The following is an 11,575-nucleotide window of genomic DNA, read 5'->3' on the forward strand; positions in this document are numbered from 1 at the left end:
GGGTGTATTTGGACGGAGGGGCGGCTGGGGCTTACTTGGATGGAGGGGCGGCTGGGGTGTACTTGTACGGGGGGGGCGGCTGTGGCGTACTTGGACGGAGGGGCGGCTGGGGTGTACTTGTACGGGGGGGGCGGCTGTGGCGTACTTGGACGGAGGGGGCATATTTGGGCGGAGGGGTGGATGTGGTATACTTGGATTTGTAGAAGCGATGACACAGTTCCCCACACACAGCTGTAAGGTGAAGTCTACAGACTTGGAAAAATCAGTTTGTAAATGGATAGATAATTGGCTAAAAGCCCAAATTCAGAGAGTATTGGTTAATGATTCCACTCTGAATCGTCCATAATAATGGGAATAGGATTTCTCTATGGGAGGGTTTGCAGGACAGGAAGTGAAAATAAATCCATTTATTATTTGTTACAACTTTATTGTTCTTTATCACAAGTAGAATCTGTGGGACCAGAGAGGACATTCACCTTCATCCACTGATAGTGCCGACGACGCAGAGAAGTACGGGGTCCAGAAAAGTATTCTTAGCTACTGAAATCGAATTGGTCATTTCTGCTACTAAACCCCAATGCAGATGTTTTGCCACCAAATGAAATGTTTCTTCAGAACAAAGCTTCTAGTTACAAATGTGAATGTCTATGATAATAGGAACATTCACTGATTTGTACTAATCTACTGGGAGCTGCAGACTGAAAATTATTTAAGGGGTTCCCTGAAATTTAGAAGAAAAAATTGGCTTGATGGTTAAAAGGTTGACAAACTTCCCTACAGGGTGTATGTCCGGCACCCCCTACAGGATGTCTGTCCGGCATCTGCCTAAAGGACGTGTTCCGGCACCCCCTACAGGGCTATTTCCGGCACCACCGAGAAGGTGTTTCTTCGGTACCCCCTACCGGGTGTTTCTCCGGCACTCCTTTCAAGGCGGTTGTTTGGCACCCTCTTCAGTGCATTTGTTGGGCACCCCCTACATTGCGTTTGTCACCTGCTACAGGATGTGTGTCCGGCACCACCTACAGGGCGTTTGTCCAGCACATGGCGTTTGTTTGGTACCCCCTACAGGTTGCTGTCCGGCACCCCCTACTTTGCGCTTGTCCGACACCCAATACAGGGCGTTTGTGCGGCACCTGCTACAAGGCGTTTATGCAGCACCCGCAACAGGGCGTTTGTCTGGCACCCCCTAAAGGGCGTTTGTCCGAGACCCGCTACAGTGCGTTGTCCGGTACCCCCTACAGGGTGTTCATCTGGCAACCCCTACCAGGCGTTTGTCCGGCATCACCTACAGGGCGTTTGTCCGGCACCCCCTATAGGGAAGTTTGTCAGACCTCCTTCCCTGGGCTTCTTAGTTAGAATTCCACAGAAGCCTGGTGTTTGGTCACTGCAGGCGGGGTGCGGGGAGGACCTGTCTGGGTAGGAAGGTGGTAGCTGGGATGGTAGAAACAGTCAATGTGAGGAGGAATTTCAGGAGTACAGAGCAAGACCAGACACACCCAGAAAGCCATGTGTATGATGTCACTGTCAGGTCAGCCTCTGTGTCCCCAACCAGCATGACCAGGAAACAATGGAATGTAATGCGATCTGCACTGCATTACATTCAGGGGATTCATGCTGGTCTATTACACCCCGAGTGTCTCATTAACCATGATCTGTTTCCCAAAAAATCATCACATGGGGACTTTATGTGCCCTACGTGATGTAAAAAAAAAGTTTTTAATAGTAAAAAAAATTAGTTGCACCCAAACACAAAATATCCCACCCCCACCCTTTAAAAAAAAAAAAAATTTTTTTGAGACTAGGGTGTCTGCTTTCAGAAAATATTTCTAATGTTTGGGGATTTTATGTAATCTTCAGGCCTAAAATGATATTTATTTATTTATTTTAAGCATTTGTGCCGGCAACACAAGCGACTTGGCAGTGAAAGGGTTAAATAAACTCTCTAGATAATCACAAGGCGTCCTGCTTGGGCTGAGCATCTTATGTAAAGGCATGAAAGAAGTGTCACTCATGTCTCTGCCGCCACCTCTGTGTACTAATGAGAAAAAATAGCTGTGTTGTGTAATGTGTATGTATGACCACAAATGTGTGAAATGCTGAAGGTTTTTGTCTTCTCTCTGCAGGCCATCCGTGCTGAAACATTGAGGAACATCTGCTGAAAGTACATCTATGGCAAGTGTCTGCTGGAGCTGCACATGGTAGGTCGTTTTTAATTTAAAGCCTTTCCTGTAGTTGTGACTTTCATCCCGAAGGTTATTCCATCCAAACGTTGTTTTTAGTTTGGTGGTTAAAGTGTTACTGACCACTTGAAGACCTCCTTATGTACATTTACTTCGGCAGCTTCAAGTAGTACCATGGACTGTACGTCTATACTGACTGGGGGTTTGTGCTGAGGGCGCCGTCCGTCTATACTGAGGGCTCCGTGCTGAGGGCGCCGCCCGTCTATACTGAGGGCTCCACGCTGAGGGCGCCGTCCGTCTATACTGAGGGCGCCGTCCGTCTATACTGAGGGCGCCGTCCGTCTATACTGAGGGCGCCGTCCGTCTATACTGAGGGCTCCGTCCGTCTATACTGAGGGCTCCGCGCTGAGGGCGCCGTCCGTCTATACTGAGGGCTCTTTGCTGAGGGCGCCGTCCGTCTATACTGAGGGCTCTTTGCTGAGGGCGCCGTCCGTCTATACTGAGGGCTCCGTGCTGAGGGCGCCGTCCGTCTATACTGAGGGCTCCGTGCTGAGGGCGCCGTCCGTCTATACTGAGGGCTCCGTGCTGAGGGCGCCGTCCGTCTATACTGAGGGCTCCGTGCTGAGGGCGCCGTCCGTCTATACTGAGGGCTCCGTGCTGAGGGCGCCGTCCGTCTATACTGAGGGCTCCGTGCTGAGGGCGCCGTCCGTCTATACTGAGGGCTCTGGGCTGAGGGCACCGTCCGTCTGTGCTGAGGGCGCCGTCCGTCTGTGCTGAGGGCGCCGTCCGTCTATACTGAGGGCTCTGGGCTGAGGATGCCGTTCGTATATATCAGGGGTGTGCAACTGTGGCCCTCCAGCTTTTGGTGAACTACAAGTCCCATCATGCCTCTTCTTTTGGGACTCGTGCTTGTAAATGTCAGTTTTGCAATGCCTCATGGGACTTGTAGTACTACAACAGCTGGAGGGCCACATTTGCTCACCTCTGGTCTATACTGAGGGCTCTGTGCTGAGGGCGCCGTCCGTCTATACTGAGGGCTCTGTGCTGAGGGCGCCGTCCGTCTATACTGAGGGCTCTGTGCTGAGGGCGCCGTCCGTCTATACTGAGGGCTCTGTGCTGAGGGCGCCGTCCGTCTTTACTGAGGGCTGAGGGCGCCGTCCCGTCTATACTGAGGGCTCCGGGCTGAGGGCACCGTCCCGTCTATACTGAGGGCTCCGGGCTGAGGGCACCGTCCGTCTATACTGAGGGCTCCGTGCTGAGGGCGCCATCCGTCTATACTGAGGGCTCCGGGCTGAGGGCGCCATCCGTCTATACTGAGGGCTCCGGGCTGAGGGCGCCGTCCGTCTATACTGAGGGCTCCGTGCTGAGGGCGCCGTCCGTCTATACTGAGGGCTCCGGGCTGAGGGCGCCGTCCGTCTATACTGAGGGCTCCGGGCTGAGGGCGCCGTCCGTCTATACTGAGGGCTCCGGGCGTTTATACTGAGGGCTCCGGGCTGAGGGCGCCGTCCGTCTATACTGAGGGCTCCGGGCGTTTATACTGAGGGCTCTGGGCTGAGGGCGCCGTCCGTCTATACTGAGGGATCTGGGCTGAGGGCGCCGTCCGTCTATACTGAGGGCGCCTTCCGTCTATACTGAGGGCTCCGGGCGTCTATACTGAGGGCTCTGGGCTGAGGGCGCCGTCCGTCTATACTGAGGCATCTGGGCTGAGGGCGCCGTCCATTTATACTGAGGGATCCGGGCTGAGGGCTCCGGGCTGAGGGCACCGTCCGTTTATACTGAGGGCTTTGTGCTGAGGCCGCCGTCAGTCTATACTGAGGGATCTGATCTGTGCTGAGGGCACTGTTCGTTTTATATCAGGGGTGTGCAACTGTGGCCCTCCAGCTTTTGGTGAACTACAAGTCCCGTCATGCCTCTTCCTTTGGGACTCATGCTTGTAAATGTCAGTTTTGCAATGCCTCATGGGACTTTTAGTTCTACAACAGCTGGAGGGCCACATTTGCTCACCTCTAGTCTATACTGAGGGCTCTGTGCTGAGGGCACCGTCCGTCTATACTGAAGGCTCCGGGCTGAGGGCGCCGTCCGTCTATACTGAGGGCTCCGAGCTGAGGGCACCATTCGTCTATATCAGGGGTGTGCAACTGTGGCCCTCCAGCTTTTGGTGAACTACAAGTCCCATTATGCCTTTTCCTTTGGGACTCATGCTTGTAAATGTCAGTTTTGCAATGCCTCATGGGACTTGTAGTTCTATAACAGCTGGAGGGTCACATTTGCTCACTTCTGGTCTATACTGAGGGATCTGTGCTGAGGGCGCCGTCTGTCTATACTGAGGGCTCTGTGCTGAGGGCGCCGTCCGTCTATACTGAGGGATCTGGGCTGAGGGTACCGCCCGTCTATACTGAGGGATCTGGGCTGAGGGCGCCATCCGTCTATACTGAGGGATCTGGGCTGAGGGCGCCATCCGTCTATACTGAGGGATCTGTGCTGAGGGCGCCGTCCGTCTATACTGAGGGATCTGTGCTGAGGGCGCTGTTGATCTATACTGAGGGCTCCGTGCTGAGGGCGCTGTTTGTCTATATCAGGGGTGTGCAACTGTGGCCCTCCAGCTTTTGGTGAACTAAAAGTCCCATCATGCCTCTTCTTTTGGGACTCATGCTTGTAAATGTCAGTTTTGCAATGCCTCATGGGACTTGTAGTTCTACAACAGCTGGGGGGCCACATTTTCTCACCTCTGGTCTATACTGAGGGCTCTGTGTTGAGGGCGCCGTCCGTCTATACTGAGGGCTCTTTGCTGAGGGCGTCGTCCGGCTATACTGAGGGCTCTGGGCTGAGGGCGCCGTCCGTCTATACTGAGGGATCTGGGCTGAGGGCGCCGTCCGGCTATACTGAGGGCTCTGGGCTGAGGGCGCCGTCCGTCTATACTGAGGGCACCGTCCGTCTATACTGAGGGATCTGGGCTGAGGGCGCCGTCCGTCTATACTGAGGGATCCATGCTGAGGGCGCCGTCCGTCTATACTGAGGGATCCATGCTGAGGGCGCCGTCCGTCTATACTGAGGGCTCTGGGCTGAGGGCACCGTCCGTCTATACTGAGGGATCTGGGCTGAGGGCGCCGTCCGTCTATACTGAGGGCGCCGTCCGTCTATACTGAGGGCTCTGGGCTGAGGGCACCGTCCGTCTATACTGAGGGCGCCGTCCGTCTATACTGAGGGCTCTGGGCTGAGGGCGCCGTCCGTCTATACTGAGGGATCTGGGCTGAGGGCGCCGTCCGTCTATACTGAGGGATCTGGGCTGAGGGCGCCGTCCGTCTATACTGAGGGCTCTGGGCTGAGGGCGCCGTCCGTCTATACTGAGGGATCTGGGCTGAGGGCGCCGTCTGTCTATACTGAGGGATCCATGCTGAGGGCGCCGTCCGTCTATACTGAGGGCTGAGGGCACTGTCCGTCTATACTGAGGGCGCCGTCCGTCTATACTGAGGGATCCATGCTGAGGGCACCGTCCGTTTATACTGAGGGCTGAGAGCACTGTCCGTCTATACTGAGGGCGCCGTCTGTCTATACTGAGGGATCCATGCTGAGGGCACCGTCCGTCTATACTGAGGGATCCATGCTGAGGGCACCGTCCGTCTATACTGAGGGCTCTGGGCTGAGGGCGCCGTCCGTCTATACTGAGGGCTCTGGGCTGAGGGCACCGTCCGTCTATACTGAGGGCTCCGGGCTGAGGGCACCGTCCGTCTATACTGAGGGCTCCGGGCTGAGGGCGCCGTCCGTCTATACTGAGGGATCCATGCTGAGGGCGCCTCTGTCCTTATAGACTTTGTGATTATGTATGTTGGGGTCAGTGTCATCCTTCCCAATGGAGCAATCAAAGTGCATCCACACTTCATCCAAAGAACAAAATGTTCCCATGTTAATTGTTAAATGTCGTTAATGAATGCCGGCGATTTCCAGCAACTGTCTTCTAATTCTCATCCAATTTCTGTCTCCATCTAGGTCTCATCAAGCAGCTCCCTGACTACGGCTGTATCCGCAGTGCTGTGTGCTGGATCCGTTTCTGATCTCCATCCAGTTCAGGGGGCACATTTTTTGGAAAAAACAAGATCTGGCCTTTTGAGGATCAACTAGAGAAATGCTGGTGACTTACTTTCAGAAAACATTGAATGTCGGGGGGGGGGCTTCCCTTTCAGTAGATGTAAAATACAGCCAGGAACATCCATTTGTGTATTTGACATGTGAACAGCTTGTGACATCACTGAATAAAATTTATTTTTAAAGGAAGTATTTTGACTTTTTTTTGGGGGGAGGGGGGGATGTTACTGTTAACCACTTGTCCTGCAGAGGATTCCCCCCCCACCTGACCAGGCCATTTTTTGCTATACGGCACTGCACTACTTTAACAGACAATTGCTCGGTCATACAACACTGTACACAAATGAAATGTGTCCCTCCCCCACAATTAGAGCTTTCTTTCAGTGGTATGTCATCACCTTTGCAATTTATTTTATTTATTTATTTTTTTGCGCTATAAACAAAAAGACCGACAATTTTGCTATAAAACATATCCTGATGACAGTTGCAATGAGCAGAGGATGATGGATCCACGCTGTGACAGATCTCAGGCTGGAATTCCCCAGGCAATGGGGGGAGGTAAAACGCTGTGACGGCAGGCAGCTGAACTGAGCGATCCCACACAGTGGCTGATCTGACACAACACACCAACACTGACACAGATCACAAGGCCCAGCAGACAACAGAAGAGCAGGCTGTGGGAACGTGATGATGTCATCACTCACTGACACATTGCATATGTGGATGGCCGGCTGGGTCACACTCACGCAGACACGAGACATCAGAGTCAGACATTACCTTCCTCCGCAGGCACAGCTCCGCCTTCACTAATGAATGGGAAGAGAAGGGCTGGAACTCCACAGTGAACAGCAGACACCAGCTGGCTTTCAGTAAGGGACCGAGTCTGAGAGGAACACTGGAAGCAGCAGCTGCTACATTGGCAGCATCCCACACAGTTCCAGCCTGTGTTGCACCCCTAGGTGGCAGTGCGCCTAGGCGGCTGCTTAGTTTCCCTAGTGGAAGCACCAGCCCCGGCGGGAACAGATGCGATTCCTGTACCCGCAACCAACACGCATAGTGTGAACTGAGGGTGAGGCCTAAAGGACCGTAAACTGGCCCATTGCTTAGAAAATTTGGAGACGTCTGCTTTAGATTTAAGGTTAGATAACAAAACCCTTTTTTCCTGCTTTTACTCTTTTTCCCAAAAAAATAGCTTTGCGCTTGCTTTGTCGCACTGAGAAAGTGGCGGATTTGTTAGATGAATACAAACTTGTTCACTATTTGCCTAAAAAAAAAATTAAAAGACAGTCGAAAAACATTTAGGACGTCATTTTCAGATATTTGCACCTGATCAAGAAGTGGCCACATTGCTGTTAACTCGCCCTCCAGAGGATTTCCCCCCCTTCCTGACCAGGCGCTCCGTTATTTTACCTGACAATTACGCGGTCATGCAACGCTGCACCATAATGAGATTTACATCCTTTTTTTCCCCACAAATGGAGCTTTCTTTTGGTGGTATTTGATCACCTGTGCATTTTTTTTTTTTTTGCGCTATAAACAAAACAAGACAAAACACTATTTTTGGCTGTTAAACATGTCTAGTAAAATATTTTAAAAAATAAAATGTCATAAATTTCGGCCAAAATGTATTCTGCTCCGTGTCTTTGCTAAAAAAAAAAAAAAAACCCTCCCAATACGTGTAAATGAATTGGTTTACGTGAACGTTATAGCGTCTACAAATGGTTGTATAGATACAGGGATTTTCTTTTTTCCTTTTTACTAGTAATGACGGCGATCAACGACTTATATTGGGAGTGTGGCGGGCATTCTGACACTGGGGGGGGCAGATTTGGTGTCACCAGCATTCCCAGTGACACCAATACAGTGATCAGTGCTAATAAAAAGCACTGACACTGTGCTAATGGCACTGGGCAGGAAGGGGTTAATATGAGGGGCGATCAAAGGGTTAACTGTGTGCCAGGACTCGGTGATTGACAGCTGAGGCTGCAAATGGAGGCCTGAGTAGGGCCCCCTACCTGGAACTGCAAAATCATATAAACATATATATATTTATATAATGTGTGATTTTGTTGAACCGGACCCTGACTGCACTTGGGTATTTCCGTTAGACTCCGCCTCCCCGTCCGAACACAGACACCACTATTGAAGTAAAATCAGGAAATAGACTACTTTATTTCAATACAGATACAAGATATATACATTGAAGGGAACAACTCCCCCCCCCCCCCCCCCCCTTGCATAATGACACAGGGCGGGGCAATCCGCACCCAGTAACGAGACGCACCAGCAGACAGTCCCATCAGGAGGGAGGGCTGCTGGAGACACCCCCCCCCCCCCCACTAAGCTAGAACACACATCCCATAATAGTTTGCTCCCAAACCAGACACACAATAGAACAATGGGATGCAACCACATGACATGAAACAATCACCAACCCCCCACCCCAATATTAGGACAGGTCACCCTGTACCCCTAACAGGCACAGGGTGACCTACACATAGGAGGGATATGGGGAGCTGAGACAGGGGTCTCCCCACCTCTCCAAAGTGAGCTGTGTTCCAACGGCCCCCCACCCAAAGTGACTCCCGTCAAATTTTATATATTTATAATGTGTGATTTTGTGCACCGGGGCCTGTAGAAGTTTGGCTCTGAGGAAGAGGTTTTGACTCGATACGCGTCAGCCATTTGGAGGTCTACATGCCCCCAAGAGCCACCATCTAGGGAGATTGGACCATGCTGCCTTTCTATTGATGTGCCTTTGATTTTATTTCTTTGTGAGTATACTACTTTTTATTCAATAAATCTCATTTTTAGAAGGTGATGCACTAGGCCCGTGCGCCCTCTGTTTGTTTCTTTACACACAGCTCCTCTGGATTTCCCCGGTCCGTTGAGGGCAGCAAGGCTTGTATTCCTAAAAAGCATTCTATGCGGGGGGGGGGGGGGGGGACTGACATTGTGGAGCCCATCGTCCAGCGCAGGAGTGTCAGCATTTGTTTGCTTTTTCTTTTATGTCAGACATCCAACATCAGTACTTGGCCTCACACATGGGCACAAATCCCTTACATGGAAGCCTTGCATGCAGTATATATGGAGTATGTCACTTTTATCAGGCACAGTCCCCCCCCCCCCCCCCCCCCCCATCATTGCACTCATACTATACCTACAGTTGTGTTCAAAATAATAGCAGTGTGTTGGAAAATGTGACTAAAGCTGAAAATCCTTCTAATAGCTTTTATTTCCATCCACACAAATGCATTGGGAACACGACACATTCTATTCCAAATCACAACATGAAGAAAAATACATCAAATTTGTGTTATTCCTCTAAAAAAAAATGAAGAAAAGTGAATATTAGACGGTTCAAAACAATAGCAGTGTTTGTATTCTTCTTTACAAACTCAAACATTCACTATATAAACTGAGAAATGTTTGAATATTTTGCTTTCCTTTGAATGACATCATGAATATTTGGTTGTAGTCGCACTGTTTCTGAGAACTGCTGACCATCTGTGTTGCATGGAGTCACCCAACTTCTGGCCCCTGTGATCAGGTATTCCAGCCCAGGATGATTGGACGACATTCCACAGTTCTTCTCTATTTCTTGGTTTTGCCTCAGAAACTGCATTTTTGATGTTACCCCACAAGTTTTCTATTGGATTAAGATCCGGGGATTAGGCTGGCCACTCCATTACGTCAATCTTGTTGGTCTGGAACCAAGATGTTGCACGTTTTCTGGTGTGTTTGGGGTCGTTGTCTTGTTGGAACACCCATTTCAAGGGCATTTCCTCTTCAGCATAAGGCAGCATGACCTCTTCAAGTATTCTGATGTATTCAAACTGATCCATGATCCCTGGTATGCGAAAAATAGGCCCAACACCGTAGTATGAGAAACATCCCCATATCATGATGCTTGCACCACCATGCTTCACTGTCTTCACAGTGTACTGTGGCTTGAATTCAGTGGTTGGGGGTCGTCTGACAAACTGTCTCCGCCCACTAGACCCAAAAAGAACAATCTTACTTTCATCAGTCCACAAAATGTTGCGCCATTTCTCTTTAGGCCAGTCAATGTGCTCTTTGGCAGATTGTAACCTCTTCAGCACATGTCTTTTTCCCAACAGTGGGACTTTGCGGGGACTTCTTGCAGATAGCTTGGCTTCACATAAAATTAAAAATTAGTGAAGCGCTTGTATCACATGAATACAATCATGTATCTCCATATAGTGTAATTATAAATCAAAGTGACCACTATATATAATAAATGTGTGTTGACTCCCTCTAGTGAAAAGAAAAAATAGTGTCAACCAAAATAGCTAAATAACACACATTAGGAAACTAAATATATAGTGCATAAATCAAATATAATGAACAGAATATATATATACGTGAAAACAGAATATTGGCCACATACAATGGTGTCTAAATTATACATAAATGATATATGCCATAGGTGAACAAGACAATATCAAAGGTGAAAAAAATATTCCATGCATGTGACTGTGCTTTAAGCTGGAACACACACGTGATCTCCACTTCTAAGTGCAAGTACTCTCCTTCAAATGGCAGCAATGCCTGCTCACCTCCCTTCCTCGACCCACACAGGGCCTCAAAGCAGTTACCACCTCAGTGGTGTATTCCTCTGGCAGACTCCTTATTCCTCCTCCTCTCTTATGCAACTCATAAAAAGACAAGAAAGCCTTCCATAGTGTAGTAAATTTAATAGGCAAAGTTAAAAATTACAAAGTATTCCACTCACATGCTCCTTTCCATAAAAAAGCGTTTTTCCCAGCCTGTGGGTAGATATGCATGCACCTGGGGGAATCCAATATGGCCACTGTGTCCGGACATACGTCACCAGGAAGTAGACAAACCGACGCGTAGCGTCACGTGCGTCGTGACTTCATCAGGAACCCTGATGAAGTCACGACGCACGTGACGCTACGCGTCGGTTTGTCTACTTCCTGGTGACGTATGTCCGGACACAGTGGCCATATTGGATTCCCCCAGGTGCATGCATATCTACCCACAGGCTGGGAAAAACGCTTTTTTATGGAAAGGAGCATGTGAGTGGAATACTTTGTAATTTTTAACTTTGCCTATTAAATTTACTACACTATGGAAGGCTTTCTTGTCTTTTTATGAGTTGCATAAGAGAGAAGGAGGAATAAGGAGTCTGCCAGAGGAATACACCACTGAGGTGGTAACTGCTTTGAGGCCCTGTGTGGGTCGAGGAAGGGAGGTGAGCAGGCATTGCTGCCATTTGAAGGAGAGTACTTGCACTTAGAAGTGGAGATCACGTGTGTGTTCCAGCT

At 49.9% G+C, this 11,575-nt stretch overlaps 1 long non-coding RNA gene across 1 annotated transcript; it reads left to right on the forward strand.

Annotated features, from left to right (window-relative positions):
* The first annotated feature begins 172 nt into the window (after positions 1-172).
* Positions 173-6,452, forward strand: LOC149474683 (uncharacterized). The gene is made up of 2 exons (XR_016311552.1): positions 173-2,198; positions 6,168-6,452. It is a non-coding gene; the product is annotated as an uncharacterized LOC149474683 (long non-coding RNA).
* Positions 6,453-11,575: the final 5,123 nt, after the last annotated feature.

Source organism: Staurois parvus, unplaced genomic scaffold (assembly GCF_062004578.1).
Source record: "Staurois parvus isolate SC_StPar_1 unplaced genomic scaffold, SC_StPar_1.0 ptg000003l, whole genome shotgun sequence".
NCBI classification, from domain to species: Eukaryota; Metazoa; Chordata; class Amphibia; order Anura; family Ranidae; genus Staurois; species Staurois parvus.